Raw genomic sequence first — 18520 nt, forward strand, 5'->3', positions numbered from 1 at the left:
CAGCAGCGTATAGCACACCCTGACTCCCCAGTGAAGTCAACAGCCTAATGGATAACTCACCGTATAGTCTAGCGTATGACCCGGTATGACATCCATGTCTTCAGATATCGTCTAACGTACGACACAATCTGAAGCTCCCATCATCAAACTTCCTGGATGGCATCTTTAAGCCCATCTCCATCAAGACTAATTGACAAGCGCAAATTTTCGGGGCATTCTAGTGTTCAATAATCTTCCACCTCCAGACCACGAATGGTGCACATACCATTCTACTCTCTCGGTTCAAGAATATTGAACAGGGGCAGCTGTCATACCCCAAAATTTGCCCATTAATATTTTAAGACATTTTTCAGGGCATTCCGACTCATTTTTATGACACTGATCTTAAAGGAACAAAGGTCCAGCTCACGAATGGCCCAATCCAGAAAATGGCCCAAACTGGCCTGTTCGCTACACGTTCGCTACACGCTCGCCTAGCGAACGTTCGCTACACGCTCGCCTAGCGAACGTTCGCTACACGCTCGCCTAGCGAACGTTCGCTACACGCTCGCTACACGCTCGCCTAGCGAAGCTGACAGACAACAGAAAATTTCGGGCTTCATTCTGAGCCCATTAGGTCATCAAAGGAGTATTATAAATACCCCAACTCCAGAACGAAAAAGAGAACGGAAAAACCGAGACGGAGACGGCCGGAAACCCTGGCATAGCAACCCCAGAGAGTAGCCCAGAGAAGTCGGAGTGAAGAAGCCCTGACGACCGCTCATCCGCACCGAAGTTACCGCCGCCCAACTCAACCCGATACCAAAAGTGACTTGCCAATTCAGCATTACCACTCAATTGCAAACAGGTTTGTGTATCATTATTATTTTATGCTTCCAATTTGTAAATCTCTAAATACATAATACATCATGATTGAATTTTTGGATATGTAATTAGACTTTGCATGTGAATTCCAGTACGCCTGAATATCCCGAGTGTTTGACTATATTATTTCTGTAATTGAATGCAATAAGGCATGCAGCATGCTGAGATCATACTGTTCTGAAATTCAAAACCCGCAGCCGCTCGCTAGCACATCGCTAAGCGAGCATGTAGCGAGCATTCGCTAGGACCTCGCTAGGCGAGGCAGAGGCGAACGGGACAGCCGTTGATATTTGTTATGTCCTATGCGTAACCTGATCTATTCTATGTTAATTATGCACTGTTTTGCCTGACATTCATGCTGCTGTGTTTTCTTTTGCGGTGTAATCCTCGATTGCACCCTGATTGGTATTCTAACCCGTTTGCTGAATTTTGTAAAGGTTCACATATCCCAGGAAAAGAGTGCTGTTTAGGCCTTCCACTTTATTTGTGGGATACCCTTATGAAGATCCACCCTAAATTGCTTAATTAATTTTAATGTATTAATTTTAATGTATTAATTTTAATGTATTGATTTTAATGTGGAGATTCATCCTAATCACCTAATTGACTTTAAAATATGACCTTTAAACATGTGATTTTGGACCTCTTTTTGCTGCCCTACGGTATTACGGTATAACGGTCATGTCCCGCGAATGTAGAGATACACTTAGCAAAGACCCTTCGGTTAAATCATCATAAAATAAATCATAGTCCCTCGGATGTTGCCTTCGAATATATGATTTCGTCCCTCGATAACCCTTCGATGTAGCCTACGGTTAAATGATGATCGTCCCTTCGAATGCTAAGGTATCCTTACAACTGTTGCCTTCAATGACCTATCGATGACCCTACAATGACCCTTTTACATCCAAAGGATAAAACTACTTACTTCTCAATAGTAAGGACAGTTTTACCCTCATAAGGATAGGAAATGCCCATAACGACCTTAGGAAGGTATAACTCTCAATTACTGGATCATAACCTAAAACATTTTCCACCCCTCACACTTTGCAAGTCCTAGAAAATCACCACTTGGTATACATTCATACTAGAATCATTACCAAGTTATATTTTTCTAAACTGTTTTTCAAAATCAAACGAGATAAATACTTTGTATACATTCATACGAGAATCATTACAAAGTTAAACTCTCTTTTCGAAACATTTTTAAACAATTCACCAACACTTTTCAGACAAAAATATAAGTGATCCAGCAATTAAGAGCCCATGGATAACCATGGATACAAAGGATGCTAATACCTTCCCTTTGTATAATGTACCTCCCGAACCCAAAATCTATTGAGGTCTTTCCTGTTCTTTTCCACCTTTCCTTATTGGATAAAAGAAAAGTCGGTGGCGACTCTTGCTATCCGCGACATTGCGATAAAAAGCAAAATACCCCAAGTCAGTTCACCGTATGACAGTAGCATGCGTTGATCCTTAATTGGAAATAGGCGTAGTAGATGTAGCACACGTTGATCCTTAATTGGAAATATGCGTGGTAGATGTAGCACACATTGATCCTTAATTGGAAATAGGCGTGGTAGACGTTGATCTTTAATTGGAAATAGAGTAGCATACGTTGATCCTTAATTGGAAATAGGCGTAGTAGATGTAGCATACATTGATCCTTAATTGGAAATAGGCGTAGTAGATGTAGCATACGTTGATCCTTAATTGGAAACAGGCGTAGTAGACGTTTATCCTTAATTGGAAATAGACGAGGTGGCTTTGATCTTGTCCGGATCGGAAGCGTGGCTTGGATTCTAGATATTGAATCGGAAAGCGGTGAAACATTGGATTCACATTGAGGTACCACATGCATAGAGTCACATGTCTTGTATTGAGTCGCATTAGAGTTATGTGATAATTGAGTGTATGCATTATTGTGATTGTGATGTGTGTATGAGATATGGTAATTGAATTTGGTGATGTTTGGACACATAATTTGGCAAAATATGTGATTATGTGATAATTGTAGTTGTGTGTATATTTGAGAATATAATATCGGATTTGAATATTATACTCCTTGAGTTTTGATGGATGTTTGAAATATGTGAAATAAATATTGGTTAATATTATTTACATGGTTATACGAAGTGTGATGAATTCCTTTAATTGTTGATTTAATCATCGTGCCTTATTATACTTCTTCATAATGATTTGAATTCTCACCCTTCTATTGGAATGATGCTTTACACGGCATCGTGCAGATGCTCCGGAGTAGTATTGCTAAAGTAAGTGGACGGTAGCTCACTCGAGATTAGCCGGAGAGTTTCCGTATTTTAGTTTGAAGACTAGGTAATGAGTCAATGCTCTGGTCATGTAACACGGGGTAGATTGGTAGTATTGAACTCGTATCCTATTTGGATAAGTATTATATTATTACTTATGAACATGCTTATTTACAATTGTTGTTTGAGAGGCCATCGTGCCAAATATTCTGGATATGGTTTTATTTTATCTTGAAGAGATTATTGAGAGATGATCATGGTATGGGACATGGATCATCTTATGAAATACATGAGTATTCATTATTTTCCACTGCGAACGCATATTCTTGAATATTCATGATAAGTGAAGTATGTTATTTTAAATGACCAGGTGTATTGTATATTGATGATGAATGAGGTTTGGTTGAAAGCTTTTAGTTTTTGAAAACGTCGATGTGAGGCCCTTTTGTTTATATGCGTGCTTATTTACTCTGATTATATGTTAAGTATTTTGGGGTAGAAAAAGGTGTGTTACATTAGTGGTATCAGAGCAGGTCGGTCCGTCCGGCCAGGTTGTTTAATTATGTTTGTTCCCTAGTATGCGACATGTGTGTGAGAACACTGTCGATGCTTGTTTTATTTTCCATTTGCAGGTTGGGAATGAAATAAGTGGGGGAGAAGCGTCCGCTTCTCTTGGATGTTCCAATTGTATCGAGCTTGGACATTATGTTGTCGCATGCAAGAGTGCAGTGTTGGCTAGTTAACCTGTTTTGAGAATGTTGTGCTTTTCCTGAACCCGAAGAGAGGTCGGATTCGAGGATGGTGTTGGTAATCGGGTGTATATCAACTGTTTCGAGAAGACGGTTATTTTTCCTGAGGTTGGTGCTAAGGAAGATTGGGTTGTGTCTGCTAAGCAAGTTGATGAATCGGTGCAAGATGGTGCCGAGTTGTTTATGTTGTTGGCAACTTTGGATATTCGTGAGAAGAGGACGATTGAAGAATTGCCAATAGTTTGTGAGTTTGCAGAGGTATTTCCGGAAGATATAAGTGATTTACCGCCGGAACGTGAGGTTGAGTTTTCGATTGATTTAGTTCCTGGAACTAGTCCTGTATCGATGGCTCCCTATAGAATGTCTGCTTCTGAGTTGAAAGAGTTGAAGAGTCAACTTGAAGACTTGCTTGAGAAGAAGTTTATTCGTCCTAGTGTGTCGCCGTGGGGTGCACTTGTTTTGTTGGTCAAGAAGAAAGAAGGTTCTATGAGATTATGTGTTGACTATAGACAACTGAATAAAGTGACGATTAAGAACAAGTATCCACTTCCGAGGATTGACGATCTGATGGATCAGCTGGTTGGAGCTTGTGTGTTTAGCAAAATTGATTTGAGGTTTGGGTATCATCAGATTCGGGTAAAGGCTGAGGATATTCAAAAGACTGCTTTTCGGACAAGGTACGGTCACTACGAGTACTCCGTGATGCCTTTTGGTGTGACTAATGCACCTGGTGTATTTATGGAGTATATGAATAGAATTTTTCATGATTATCTGGATAAGTTTATTGTTGTGTTCATCGATGATATATTAATTTATTCTAAGAGTAAAGAGGATCATGCCGAGCATTTGAGGGTTGTGTTATCGGTGTTGAAAGAGAGGAAGTTGTTTGCTAAACTCTCTAAATGTGAATTTTGGTTGAGTGAAGTAAGTTTTCTTGGACATGTGATTTCGAGTGGTGGTATTTATGTGGATCCTACGAAGATTGAAGTTGTATCTCAGTGGGAAGCTCCTAAGTTTGTTGATGAGATTAGAAGTTTCCTTGGTTTGGCTGGTTATTATAGGAAGTTCATTGAAGGATTTTCTAAGTTGTCGTTACCATTGACGCAGTTGACTAGGAAAGGTCAAGCTTTCATTTGGACTTCGCAGTGTGAAGCAAATTTTCAAGAGCTTAAGAGAAGATTGACTACGGCTCCTATTTTGATTTTACCGGATCCTTTAGAAACTTTCGTTGTATATTGTGATGCTTCTTGGCTGGGTTTGGGAGGTGTTCTGATGCAAAAAGGGCAAGTGGTAGCTTATGCTTCAAGGAAACTTAAATTTCATGAGAGGAATTATTCGACGCATGATTTAGAGTTGGCCACCGTTGTGTTTGTGTTGAAGCTTTAGAGACATTATTTGTTTGGATCGAGATTTGATGTGTTTAGTGATCACAAGAGTTTGAAGTACTTGTTCGATCAGAAAGAATTGAACATGAGGCAAAGAAGATGGTTGGAATTCTTGAAAGATTATGACTTTGGTTTGAATTATCATCTTGGAAAGGCGAATGTTGTAGCCGATGCATTGAGTAGGAAGTCACTGCACATGTCTATGTTGATGATTCGAGAGTTTGAATTGTTGGAGCAATTTAGAGATTTGAGTTGGGTTTGTGAAGCGACGTCTTCGTGTGTTAAGCTTGGTATGTTGAAGCTTACGTGTGGCATTCTTGACGAGATCAGAGGAGGTCAGAAGTCAGATTTGAAATTAGTCGATGTTACGACATTGATTAATCAAGGCAAAGGTGGTGACTTTCGGATTGATGAGAATGGTATCATGAGGTGTCGTGATCGAGTTTGTGTTCTGGATGTTGCGGATTTGAGAAAAAGGATTCTCGAGGAAGGGCATAGAAGTGGTTTGAGTATTCATCCTGGTGCTACTAAAATGTATCAAGACTTGAGAAAGATGTTTTGGTGGCAAGGTATGAAGAAGGATATAACGGAATTTGTGTATTCATGTTTGACTTGTCAAAAGTCAAAGATTGAACATTAAAAGTCGTCTGGTTTGATGCAACCGTTATCTATTCCCGAGTTGAAGTGGGATAGTATCTCTATGGATTTTGTTTCGGGCTTGCCAAGGACATCGAGTAATTGTGAGGCGATTTGGGTCGTTGTGGACAGGTTGACGAAATGTGTTCATTTTATTCCGATAAGGATGGATTATTCGATGGAGAGACTTGCTAAGTTGTACATCGAAAGGATTGTGTGTTTGCATGGTATTTCGTCGAGCATTGTTTCAAATAGAGATCCGAGGTTCACTTCGAGATTTTGGGAAGGTTTGAGAAGTGCTTTGGGTACGAAGTTGCGTTTGAGTTCGGCATATCATCCGCAAATTGATGGTCAAACGGAGAGGACTATTCAGTCACTTGAAGATCTTTTGAGGTCTTGTGTTTTGGAACGAGGAGGAAATTGGGATAGTTTCTTGCCTTTGATCGAGTTTACGTATAACAAAAGTTTCCATTCGAGTATTGGAATGGCACCTTTTGAGGCTCTTTATGGTAGAAGGTGTAGAACTCCTTTATGTTGGTACGAATCGGGAGAGAGTGTTGTGGTTGGACCCGAGTTGATTCAAGAGACTACGGATAAGATTAAGATGATTCAAGAGAAGATGAAGGCTTCTCAGAGTCGTCAAAAGAGTTATCATGATAAGAGGAGGAAAGCTCTTGAGTTTGAGAAAGATGAGCATGTGTTTCTTCGAGTTACGCCAATAACGGGTGTTGATAGAGCTTTGAAGTCGCGTAAATTGACGCCGCGTTTCATTGGTCCTTATCATATTTCCGAGAGGGTAGGTGAAGTGGCATATCGGATTACATTACCACCATCACTTTATAATCTTCACGATGTGTTCCATGTGTCTCAATTGAGGAGGTACATTGCGGATCCATCGCATGTTGTTCCATTAGATGATGTTCAAGTGCGGGATAATTTGATGGTTGATACATCACCTATGTGAATTGAAGATCGAGAAGTGAAGAAACTTCGTGGTAAGGAGATTGCTTTGGTGAAAGTGATATGGGGCGGAGTCGCCAATGGCAATATTACTTGGGAACTCGAGGATAAGATGAAGAAATCGTATCCGAAGTTGTTCGTTTGAGGTATTTTCGAGACCGAAAATCTTTTAAGTGGGGGAGAGTTGTAACAACCCAATTTTAGTAATTATTCCTTATATTATTATTAGTATATTTTATTTTACTTAATTGGAGTGTTAATTAATTAATTAGTTGTTAGGTAGTATAATAATTGATTATACTAATTAATTGGTGTGTTAATTAATCATTTAGTTAATATGAGATATAATGAAGAATGGAATTAATTAACTTGGTGTGCATATTGAGTTGGTTTAATTTATTTGAATTAAATAGAGATATTTAAATATTAGGTCTTATTGGGCCTATTAATTAAATTAGAGGTATCATGCTTTAAGCCCAAATAGAATACTAGTATATAAGAGGGGAGGAGAGTGAGAATTAGGATTCATTTGATCATTTGAAGGCAATAGAGAAAGAGGAGAGGAAAAGTAAAGAGAAGAGCTAGTGTTTCCAGAAAATTGAAGAGATAACGGGAGAATCCTTATTATTATGGGTTAGTATGATTGGGTCAATGGGTAGAAGCATGTTTAGGTTTAAATCCCTAATTTTGTATGGTTGTGGAAATTGTTAGGTTTTGATGAGTATTCTTGATTTGTGGTGATTTGATTGTGTTAAAACTGCAAATTAACATTATATACTTAGAGTATTGTATGAGTTATAATTTTCTGAATGTTTGGCTTCTTACGGAATCGAAATCGGAGGTCCGAAAGTCCTTCAACGATGAAAACCGCAGAAAATTCTGCATTCTGGAACATCTGGAACATCCGTAAGTCCAAATCGAGTGCCGTTTGAAGTGTTGGATATCTGGAACAGAAGGCTATAACTTTGTTTTAGGAATAAAATAATTTTGGAGATTATTTCATGGACGTTTTTGGGGTTGAAGAAGATGAAAATTATGTTGGAAAATTTAGAAAACAACAACTTTTTAGTAATGCCTTCGTGCACAGTTTTATTCATAACTTTCAACTCGTGAATCATTTTGGGTTGGGGTTTAAAGCATTAGAAAGGTGACTCTAATAGATATTATGTGAATGGTGTATTTGTTATGAATGTTAAGATGGTAGAGATAATCTTAATTGCATATTATGTGAATGGTGTATTTGTTATTAATGTTAATATGGTAGAGATGATCTTAATTGCATATTATGTGAATGGTGTATTTGTTATGAATGTTAAGATGGTAGAGATGATCTTAATAAATATTATGTGAATGGTGTATTTATTATGAATGTTAAGATGGTAGAGATGATCTTAATTGCATATTATGTGAATGGTGTATTTGTTATGAATGTTAAGATGATAGAGATGATCTTAATTGCATATTATGTGAATGGTGTATTTGTTATGAATGTTAAGATGGTAGAGATGATCTTAATTTCATATTATGTGAATGATGTATTTGTTATGAATGTTAAGATGGTAGAGATGATCTTAATTGCATATTATGTGAATGGTGTATTTGTTATGAATGTGTATATGTACCATTGGTGGATAATTCATAGAGTTGAATTATGGTGATATGTGGAATGTTAAGATGGTAGAGATGATCTTAATTGCATATGTTGTTGGTATTTATACATTCATTCATGGCATGGTCGGCTTCATGGTGGAAGCGGTGAAACTGTGGGTTCACATGGTAGCATACGTTGATCCTTAATTGGAAATAGGCGTAGTAGATGTAGCACACATTGATCCTTAATTGGAAATAGGCGTGGTAGATGTAGTACACGTTGATCCTTAATTGGAAATAGGCGTGGTAGACGTTGATCCTTAATTGGAAATAGACGTAGCATACGTTGATCCTTAATTGGAAATAGGTGTAGTAGATGTAGCACATGTTGATCCTTAATTGGAAATAGGCGTAGTAGATGTAGCATACGTTGATCCTTAATTGGAAACAGGCGTAGTAGACGTTGATCCTTAATTGGAAATAGACGAGGTGACTTTGATCTTGTCCGGATCAGAAGCGTGGCTTGGATTCTAAATATTGAATCGGAAAGCGGTGAAACATTGGGTTCACATTGAGGTACCACATGCATAGAGTCACATGTCTTGTATTGAGTCGCATTAGAGTTATGTGATAATTGAGTGTATGCATTATTGTGATTGTGATGTGTGTATGAGATATGGTAATTGAATTTGGTGATGTTTGGACACATAATTTGGCAAAATATGTGATAATTGTAGTTGTGTGTATATTTGAGAATATAATATCGGATTTGAATATTATACTCCTTGAGTTTTGATGGATGTTTGAAATATGTGAAATAAATATTGGTTAATATTATTTACATGGTTATACAAAGTGTGATGAATTCCTTTAATTGTTGATTTAATCATTGTGCCTTATTATACTTCTTCATAATGATTTGAATTCTCACCCTTCTATTGGAATGATGCTTTACACGGTATTGTGCAGATGCTCCGGAGTAGTATTGCTGAAGTAAGTGGACGGTAGCTCACTCGAGATTAGCCGGAGAGTTTCCTTATTTTAGTTTGAAGACTAGGTAATGAGTCAATGCTCTGGTCATGTAACACGGGGTAGATTGGTAGTATTGAACTCGTATCCTATTTGGATAAGTATTATATTATTACTTATGAACATGCTTATTTACAATTGCTGTTTGAGAGGCCATCGTGCCAAATATTCTGGATATGATTTTATTTTATCTTGAAGAGATTATTGAGAGATGATCATGGTATGGGACATGGATCATCTTATGAAATACATGAGTATTCATTATTTTCCGCTGCGAACGCATATTCTTGAATATTCATGATAAGTGAAGTATGTATTTTAAATGACCAGGTGTATTGTATATTGATGATGAATGAGGTTTGGTTTTTGAAAGCTTTTAGTTTTTGAAAACGTCGATGTGACGCCCTTTTGTTTATATGCGTGCTTATTTACTCTGATTATATGTTAAGTATTTTGGGGTAGAAAAAGGGGTGTTACAACCACTGTCACGCGTTTCTGATTGCATTAACATTGACCCATGGCCATTTCCGTCTTATCCATTAGTCTTCATGCTGAGATTCGCTTGGACTTGGTGATTGGGCCTTAGGCCATTCTTGCTGAAACATCACCATGTTCCCACTAATTTACCCCATATAGCTAGGCCCATATTCATCTTAGAACCCATGATCATGCTTAGTCCATAATTTCCCTAATCACCCCATTAATCATTGGTTTAATCTTTAGTTAATTTATTTTCAATGCCAGTTTTTTTGTTAACGCTGGTGTTATTTGTTGATCTTGTTAGAATTAGGATTATTCCATTTTAGAAATATTATGATTTAGTACAATTTTAGTGATGATTAGCTTAAGTCTTAATTAGGTTTGATTAGGTAATTAGAAGGTGATTAGGTTTAATCATTTCTTTCGATTAAATTTAGTTTCTTAATTTTCCAGAATTAACACTCATTTTATTAACCCTCATGATTAGGTTTTAGTCGTTAGGTTTGGATATTTCTTTTTGTGGATTTTTGGTTGAGATTAAGATAGTTAGATGTTGTTTTTACCATGATTAAACTTTAGGCTAGCTTCCACTCAATTTGATTCGTATAATCATAGTTGTTAGATTCAATTCTTGAATATAGATCGGTAATTTTCCATTTGATTAACTTTGATTCCTAATGCATGTTTAGGCATATTTTGATATTTAGGATTAATAGTCACTTTAATTGTCCATTTAATCGTTTCTTTGGTTTATGATCACTTTGATTAAATTGAAAATCTTATTTCAATTTAGGTGATGAATATTTGGTATGTCTAAGTTCATTTGCCATGATCATAGGATAGATCTTGATTACTTTTCATTGATTTATCCATTACCTTTTGAATTGATTCTAACCATTATACATATTTGCATATTGTTGCATCATTCTTATTCATTCTCATTCATGCTAACTCGTTTGTTATTTTGTTGTCACATATGACTTGGAGAAGCAAGCTCACTCTTAGATAGCCATACTCATAACCATTCCATTTCATTCAATAACTTTGTATTATTTGAAGTACCATGTCACTTATTTGCCTTAGGCATGGTACATAGTTTAGTTTATAACTTCTATTTTCCTTTCATTCCCTTTACATTGTATTGTGTGGGTTCCCCCTATTGTGGGTCAAATGTCCCCCCTCCCTTAACCATGTAATAGCTTAACTTTATTGCTTTCTAGTTAGTTCACCATACATGTTAATAATAAAAGATAAAATACAAAACGATAAACCAAAGCATTTCAAAAGAAAACAAAAGGTACTTAATTCAACGTCAAGTTGTTTTTCTGAATAAAACTCACACCATTGCAACGTAAATGCTTAATCCAATGTCAAGCATTCTCCATCCACTACAAGACCCATCATTCACATATCTTCTCCATTCTCTTCTCAATCTCATTCTATCCCTCACCTCCATTCTTCACTCACTATTTTCATAATAAATGCAAACACTTGATTCAACGTCAAGTTCCTTTTTCAAAACATTTTCATAACAAATTGGAATGCAAATGGGGTGTACGTGTTTGTACATAACATTTAAGTAATTGGGTTGTCGGTCGTACCTAGCCTGAGGACCCGACACTTGACTTTCCCCTTAAAATATCTAATGATTCAAACAAGTTAGATCTAGGCACTATGAGGAAGAAAAAGAATAGTTAGCACCCCATTGTCCTCTCGATTCCCAAGTACTTTGATTGTTGATTGTACTTAGTCAAGGGTTAGAGACTTGTCTCCATCTAAGTTCCAACGATTAAACTTGCCAAATTATTTTCATAATCGAATCTCTTCTTTGGATGAAAAAGAGTGGTTAGGACAATATTATCCTCTCAACTCCCAAGTTATTGGACCGTTGACTGTATCTAGCCAAGGGTCTAATGCTTGTCTCCATGCATAAAATCGACCCTAACAAATCAAATTATCTTTTGCCTTAGTGCACTCTTCAAAACCTTTCAACAAGGACGTGTTACTTCCGTTCTACTGTGAACGAAGCTTAAGCCTCCATGTGTGAGCAAGTAATGTTTAACTGCTAGAGTGCGAACCAAGCGTCTCCATTTTACCGCAAACAAGCAAATACTTTCCGCTCCCATGACAGAATATACAAGCGAGTGAACAGTAGCATGCGAACGTCAATGCTGTCCAGTAAAAACAACCAAATAAATACGCCATTTTTGAGCCGAACTACGAAGCTCTGACTTCCCTATTGCACGTATGGAGATACGTAGGCACAAGGGCCCAAATCCTTGGCGAGCACACTAACTTAAAACTTATTTTCTCTTCTATCTCATCTCTCATCTCATTCCCGATAGAAAGCAATAAACAGATAAATAAACATCCATACACATTTGATACGAGCAAGTGGTTCCCATGGAGTACCATGGATGTGAGGGGTGCTAATACTTTCCCCTTGCATAACCGACTTCCGAATCCACTCTTGGTTGCGAGACCATTTCTCTCATTTGGGGTTTTATCGCTATTTTCCCTTTCCTTTGGAATAAATAAAATTTGGTGGCGACTCTGTATTTTTCGCGGCGCTTCAGGGAGTATTTGGGTGTCAGGAGCATGATTAGATTTCTTGACAGGGGAAACCCTTGGGCTAGGTGGTTGATTATCAGTTTGAGGGTCGTCCTGGACAACTTCTTTGTTGTTCTCACTATTAGTGGTATTATCCTTAATACCTCTCCAACACCCCCTCTCAACCATGTCCTCGTCTTCGACATTATCACCCCTATAAGGTGAATGAGGTGGAGATTCGTCAAAAGATTCGCCAAGCTCTTCACTTCCAGGTGTGTAATCTGAAATAATAGCATCACTGGCGGTGAATGTTGTCGCAGTCGAGTCTTGGAAAGTTGGATTCGTCATAAAGGTCTCTTTATAAGGTTACAATGGTTGGTCGACCTCACCAGTAGATTCGACTACCACAACCGGCGAATCGGTTGAGAAAGGGACGATTTGGACTTGGGGGGCAAAAGTAAGTTGTTATAGAACAAGGTAACTATTATTAGGTATTGAATATTTTAAAGAGGTAAAATGAAAAAAAATTATATAAGGATTTTCCTTGGATGTTTTAGCGTCAGAGCTAGAATCAACACCTTCATAGACAACTTCCAGAGCATTTTCAGGGACACCCTCAGGAGCCTCATTAGAAGTACCTATGTCGAGATGAGGAGTTTCAAAAATGTTTTTCTTGCTTTTCTTGGAGGTTGATGGTTGGGGTTTCTTGGTTTTATCAATCAGAATAGCTTTAACAATGGAAGCAACTTTTTTGACTATTTTGGCCTTCTTTTTTGCTGGCAGACAGTCAGGTAATGAATCACTATCGGGTTGGTCGTCACTAGTTTCTTATAAAGCGGCAGTCTGAGGTTTTAAGGAATTAGCAGCTTTTCCCGTTGGTTTTCTAATTCGGAAATAGAAAGTAAAGAGTTAGATATAAGATGATCATAATAATAAAGGAGGTACTGAATATATAAGTTTCCTTAAGGTCTGTAATGGAGGTGGAACCCCTGGTTGTTCGCTTCTCGTCTTCCTTAGCAACAACAACTAGAGTGGTTTTCCTAACCCTCTTCTTATGATCAACAACTAGCAAAGAGAAAGAGTATATCGAAGTCATGATTGAAATTGAGGGAGAGAAAAATAAAGGAAAAAATATTCCAAGACTTTCCGTACCATCAACCATCGGTTCTAGAGCCTTGTCACGCTCTTCATCGACGTGAAGGTACCCTTTGAAGTTATACAACCATCACTTTAATGAGACCACTCTCTGTGCAAGTTTTATTTCCTTTTCAAAGAGGATAAACCCACATACAAACCACCAAGGCATTGGAGGTGCGAAGGCCAAAGCCAATCCGCTAGTGGGTAGAGGGGGAAACTTAGAAAGATGAAATTATAAGGAAAATTTGTATCTTTCTTAAGGCCGCCATAAAGTAGTTGGAAATTTTAGAGAAGGGAGTTTCTCTGTGAGTTTACGTTTTAAAGTTATTGTAGCAGAATAAATGGTCCCGCAAAGATTATTTGGAAGGTACACAATTTCAAAGTATTTCTGGAAAACTTGGATTTCTTTTATATGTGTAGATCTACCTTCTTTGAATTGGTGTTGCAAAAGAGAAATAACGTCCATTAGTTGTTGATCCAGGGTCGAAATTGATGTAAAAGGTTTATAATATTGTTTCCACCAAGTGTCGAAATCGATAGTATAATAGAAAGATGATTGGAAGGAAAAGGGGGCTAGCATAGCGATTTCCGCAGCTTGTCATTTATTCCTAGCAGCGCCATCAACTTCAGGGGAATTGACATACCACAAACATATGTCAGCTTTTTTGCTATAAAAAGATCTCAGTATCATTTGGTTGAATCCAAATTGTCGAGCCACGAGGTTGACATCCAAATAGTTGCATCTTGTCTTTCAAGGGCTCTAATCTTGTGGAAATAAACTTTGGAGTGAGAAAGCCTTCCCAAATGGATTGTGTATCAGCAGCGGTAGCAGGGTTGGGATATAAAAAATTCCTTTTGAACCAGTCGAGACCACATTATCAAGCAACAAAGAGAGCCATGTCGGGGGTGAAGTCACGAGAACTGGAAAACATCAACAAGGCCTTCTGCTTCCCGTCGATGGAATATAAGGGAGGGTCCGAAACTACCATATTTTCTATTCAAATGTATTCAGAGTTCATTCAAACGTGGCATTTTTCCATAGGTCTAGAAGCCAAAACGGGCCAGAAAGTGAAAGGGTTGGGTGGTTGTCGACGTCCTTTAGTTTATATGTTGCTTCCTCTAAGGATTCGTATAAGGACGCAAGTAATAATTGTCCCAAACATGTGTCTCTCCCTTCATGGATTTGGCTGGCTAGCATAATGAATCGTTTTACCAACTTGATGGACTTACAACATAACCCATATCGCGATAGCCATAATGCAAGAAAAGCAATGTGTATCTTGTAGGAGACCATTGCAATTGTGCTGTCATGGTAATCAGTGATGAAGTTCTTAAAACTAGCCATATTATGGTTAAAACCTATAGTATATTTATCTCACTTACTAGGGTCAAAGATCTCACCAGTAGTCGGATGAAGTCCGATGATAGCAGTGACATCAAAGAGGGTTGGGGTAAGCATGCCACATGGTAATTGGAAGGTATTTGTGGTACCCTTCAAGAAATAGAGGGGAGCCACTAAGAGTTCTGGATCTTGGGGATACCTCCCTTCGATAACATTAATTGGTCGCAAATACCCATCTCTTTCAAAAATTCGCTTTTTGCAAGCTCGACTTTATAAAGCTAGTCCTCATATTCAAGGAGTGGCTTATGGCCAGTACAGAATACCTAGATATTTTGACCATATACTCTAAAGAAATGGATGTTTGGATTTTCAACCTAGGGGTCGTACGATGGTAGGCTGGGAAAAACCTTTAAGTCTATCAACGTCCATCGTAGACTTGGGTGGTGTCCCCAAAAAGGCATGTATTATCCAACAAGAGAAAAATGGATCATTACCTGAGATTTGTAGATTCTTAGTTTCTCCTCTTCTAGTGGTGGCTCTAGAACATATTTGTGTCCATTAGCAACAGTGGTTGATGGTTATTCACAAGCTGGATCTGTGGCTCTTCTCTGAGCTTTGACTCCAATGGTTGGTGCCATTGTGTTTGAGGAAGATAGGTGAATGGTTCTTTCTAGGTGTTGAAAAAGAAAAGTAATAGGTGTAGCGGTGTATTCGTCACTTTATGATTTATTGACTAAACCAAAAGCAAAGCATACAAGGAATCGAGTCGCCACCGCACTTTTATTTATCCAAAGGAATGGCTAAAAAGCGAACAAAAGTCTAAGAAGTTTTACACATAGAAAACTAATGAAAAGATCAGAGATCGGGGTAAGGGGTAAATTACGCAATGGGAAGGTGTTAGGCACCCAAAACGTCATAGGTACTCCTAGGGAGCCCTTTTCACACTTGTTGTACGAAATGTTATTTGTTTATGAAATATTTATTGTGCAAACATTGATTGAAGGGATGAGAAAAGAATGTACAATTTTATTATTTTTGTGTTTGAACGAATGAACCCGTTGCCTACGTACCTTTCCATGGAAGGTAAGGATCAAAACGCCGTAGTTCGGCTAAAAGATTTCCAAAATATGAGTGGGTTCATTTTAAAACAAAAGCCCTAAGGTCTTTCGTTATCCACGGGAGAAAACTCAACCTTATACAAACAACAAGTCCACCATGTGAGAAAAGCTTCAACTTGCTAGTGAGGGGTTAACCCTATAATAAGCAAGGAAGTCTTACAATTCAATCACTAAGGACAAAAGGTGAGATTAACATCAACCACTAAGATAATTGAGATCTATGGCTAATGTATGAAAACTTATCAAGAATGGACAAAGCCACAAAACAATTGAATGAGTTGGATTAACCAATTAGGATTTATTCACAAAAAGATGGTCAAAGTATGATTAAAATTCAATTCAGAAGAAGTATTATGAAAATGAAGTTTGGAAAATCAAAGGCTTAAGGCCTAGGTTTCTAATTTGAAATCATGTCAAAATGTTTGCACAAAGTTTTCAAGTTTGGGTTAGCATGCAAATAGAGGTTTAAGAAATAAAAGGTGGGAGGGTTAGGGAGTGTAAAACTTCTTAGATGTTCACCTCTTGAGATCATATGTAGATGATCCAAGTGATTCCTTTGGAATAGGCAATGAGCAATAACAGATAAAAAAAACAGATGGGTACCGGATGCCAATCAATGGACTTACACCAATCTTACAAACAAAGGTGGATATCGGATACCAATCAATGGATTTACACCAATCTCCTAAAACAAACATGGATACCAGATGCCAATATATGGACTTATACCAATCTCCTGGAACAAAACAAGACAAGGATACCAGATGCCAATATATGGACTTATACCAATCTCCACAGGATGATCATAGGAAACAACTGCCAATAAATGGACTTACAATTGACTCCTCACATACAACAGACAAAACAAATGCACTAAGCAAGAGGAAACAAGTTGCCAATAAATGGTCTTACACTCGACTCCTTCCACATCATAGGAAATAATGGCCAATATATGGACTTACAATTGAATCCTCAATGGACAAACAAAGATGTCACAAAGGTGTGAACAATGATCATGCAATGATGTACAATTAATGATGATAAATGCACAGAGGCATACATAAGCAGATAGGCACAGATGAATCAAGTGACCAATCAAACAATTCAATTAGCACACACTATACACAAGCAATTAGGCTCAAACAAGGTTAGACTTTACAGTCAACTGGAATGGGGTAATATTGTGCTCTTAACCTTAACATTGAGAGTTAAGGTGAAGCAGATGAAATGGAGATGAGGGGTGTGCCTCATAGCTCTTATCCCTGGCCTGGGAGAGCTTTGAATAATAGAATGTGTGGGAGTTCAGAAGGTAGGAACTCTTCTCCACAAATGAATGACTCTATAAGATCTTGGGCTAATATCCACAATGCATCAACATGTTATGTGAGCAAGGGGATGACACACTGAATAGCAGGAGATGGATTACACATCTCTTTTATCTGCCAATTGCCTCATAAGAGGACTTTTCCTGCTTGGCACAAAGATAAACAAACACAAGCATTGCCTCTTAAGGGGGACTTCAGACAGGTGCCTGCCCACATAACAGGACAGGTCTTCCAGACTACATGAAGAAGAGAGGTTATACCTAAGTGGTTAAGCAACCAAGCAAAGCAAAGTTCAAAGTGAACTTAAAGCAACTAATGTACCTGTGGAAAGATCAAACAAATCAGTACACAACCCAGACAACTAAACAGCAGTCAATAAGCAGCAAACAATCCCAATGTACAAAAAGTGTAAGCCAAAGGTCTAACTCAAATGAGTCAACATCAACCTACAAAATACATAAAGGTTAGTAATCAAAGGCAAACATTAATGCTCAAGTGATGGAGCATCAACAACTATGGAACTTGGATGTTCAACCTGAAATCAAAGCTTCAAACATGAGAGGCAAACCACTAGGTCAAAGCCTAGGGTCAAAGATGAAGAAAAAATTCAAAACAGAAGCTAAAAATTAACATGAATCAACTTCAAACACATCTTGAAACAATCCAAAAGGTCTCACATCAATATCAATACCAAAAGCATTTCATGATCAATTGAAGTTCAAGGCAATTTAAAAGCTCAAATGTGACTAACCAGAATGAAAAATCTCAATTAAATCAGAAATGATTCAAATAATTCCAACAAAATTCATGCTCATTCACAACACCCATAATATGCATCACACAAAAAATCAAGACAATTGGAATTCATTAGGCATGGCAAATTCATCACATAAGTTGAACAAGCAAAGGTGTGACACAAATTGTCACACCAACTTAACATGATCATAAAACAGAAATGACAAAAGGTAAAAATACCAAATCAACACCAAAATGTCAAGCAATGAGTCTAATTTCATCATGCAAATTTTCAGATTCATTGGATTAAAAACTAGCATTTCACAAATGATATAGCAAGGCAAGGT

Source organism: Lathyrus oleraceus, chromosome 6 (assembly GCF_024323335.1).
Source record: "Lathyrus oleraceus cultivar Zhongwan6 chromosome 6, CAAS_Psat_ZW6_1.0, whole genome shotgun sequence".
In the NCBI taxonomy this organism is placed as follows: Eukaryota; Viridiplantae; Streptophyta; class Magnoliopsida; order Fabales; family Fabaceae; genus Lathyrus; species Lathyrus oleraceus.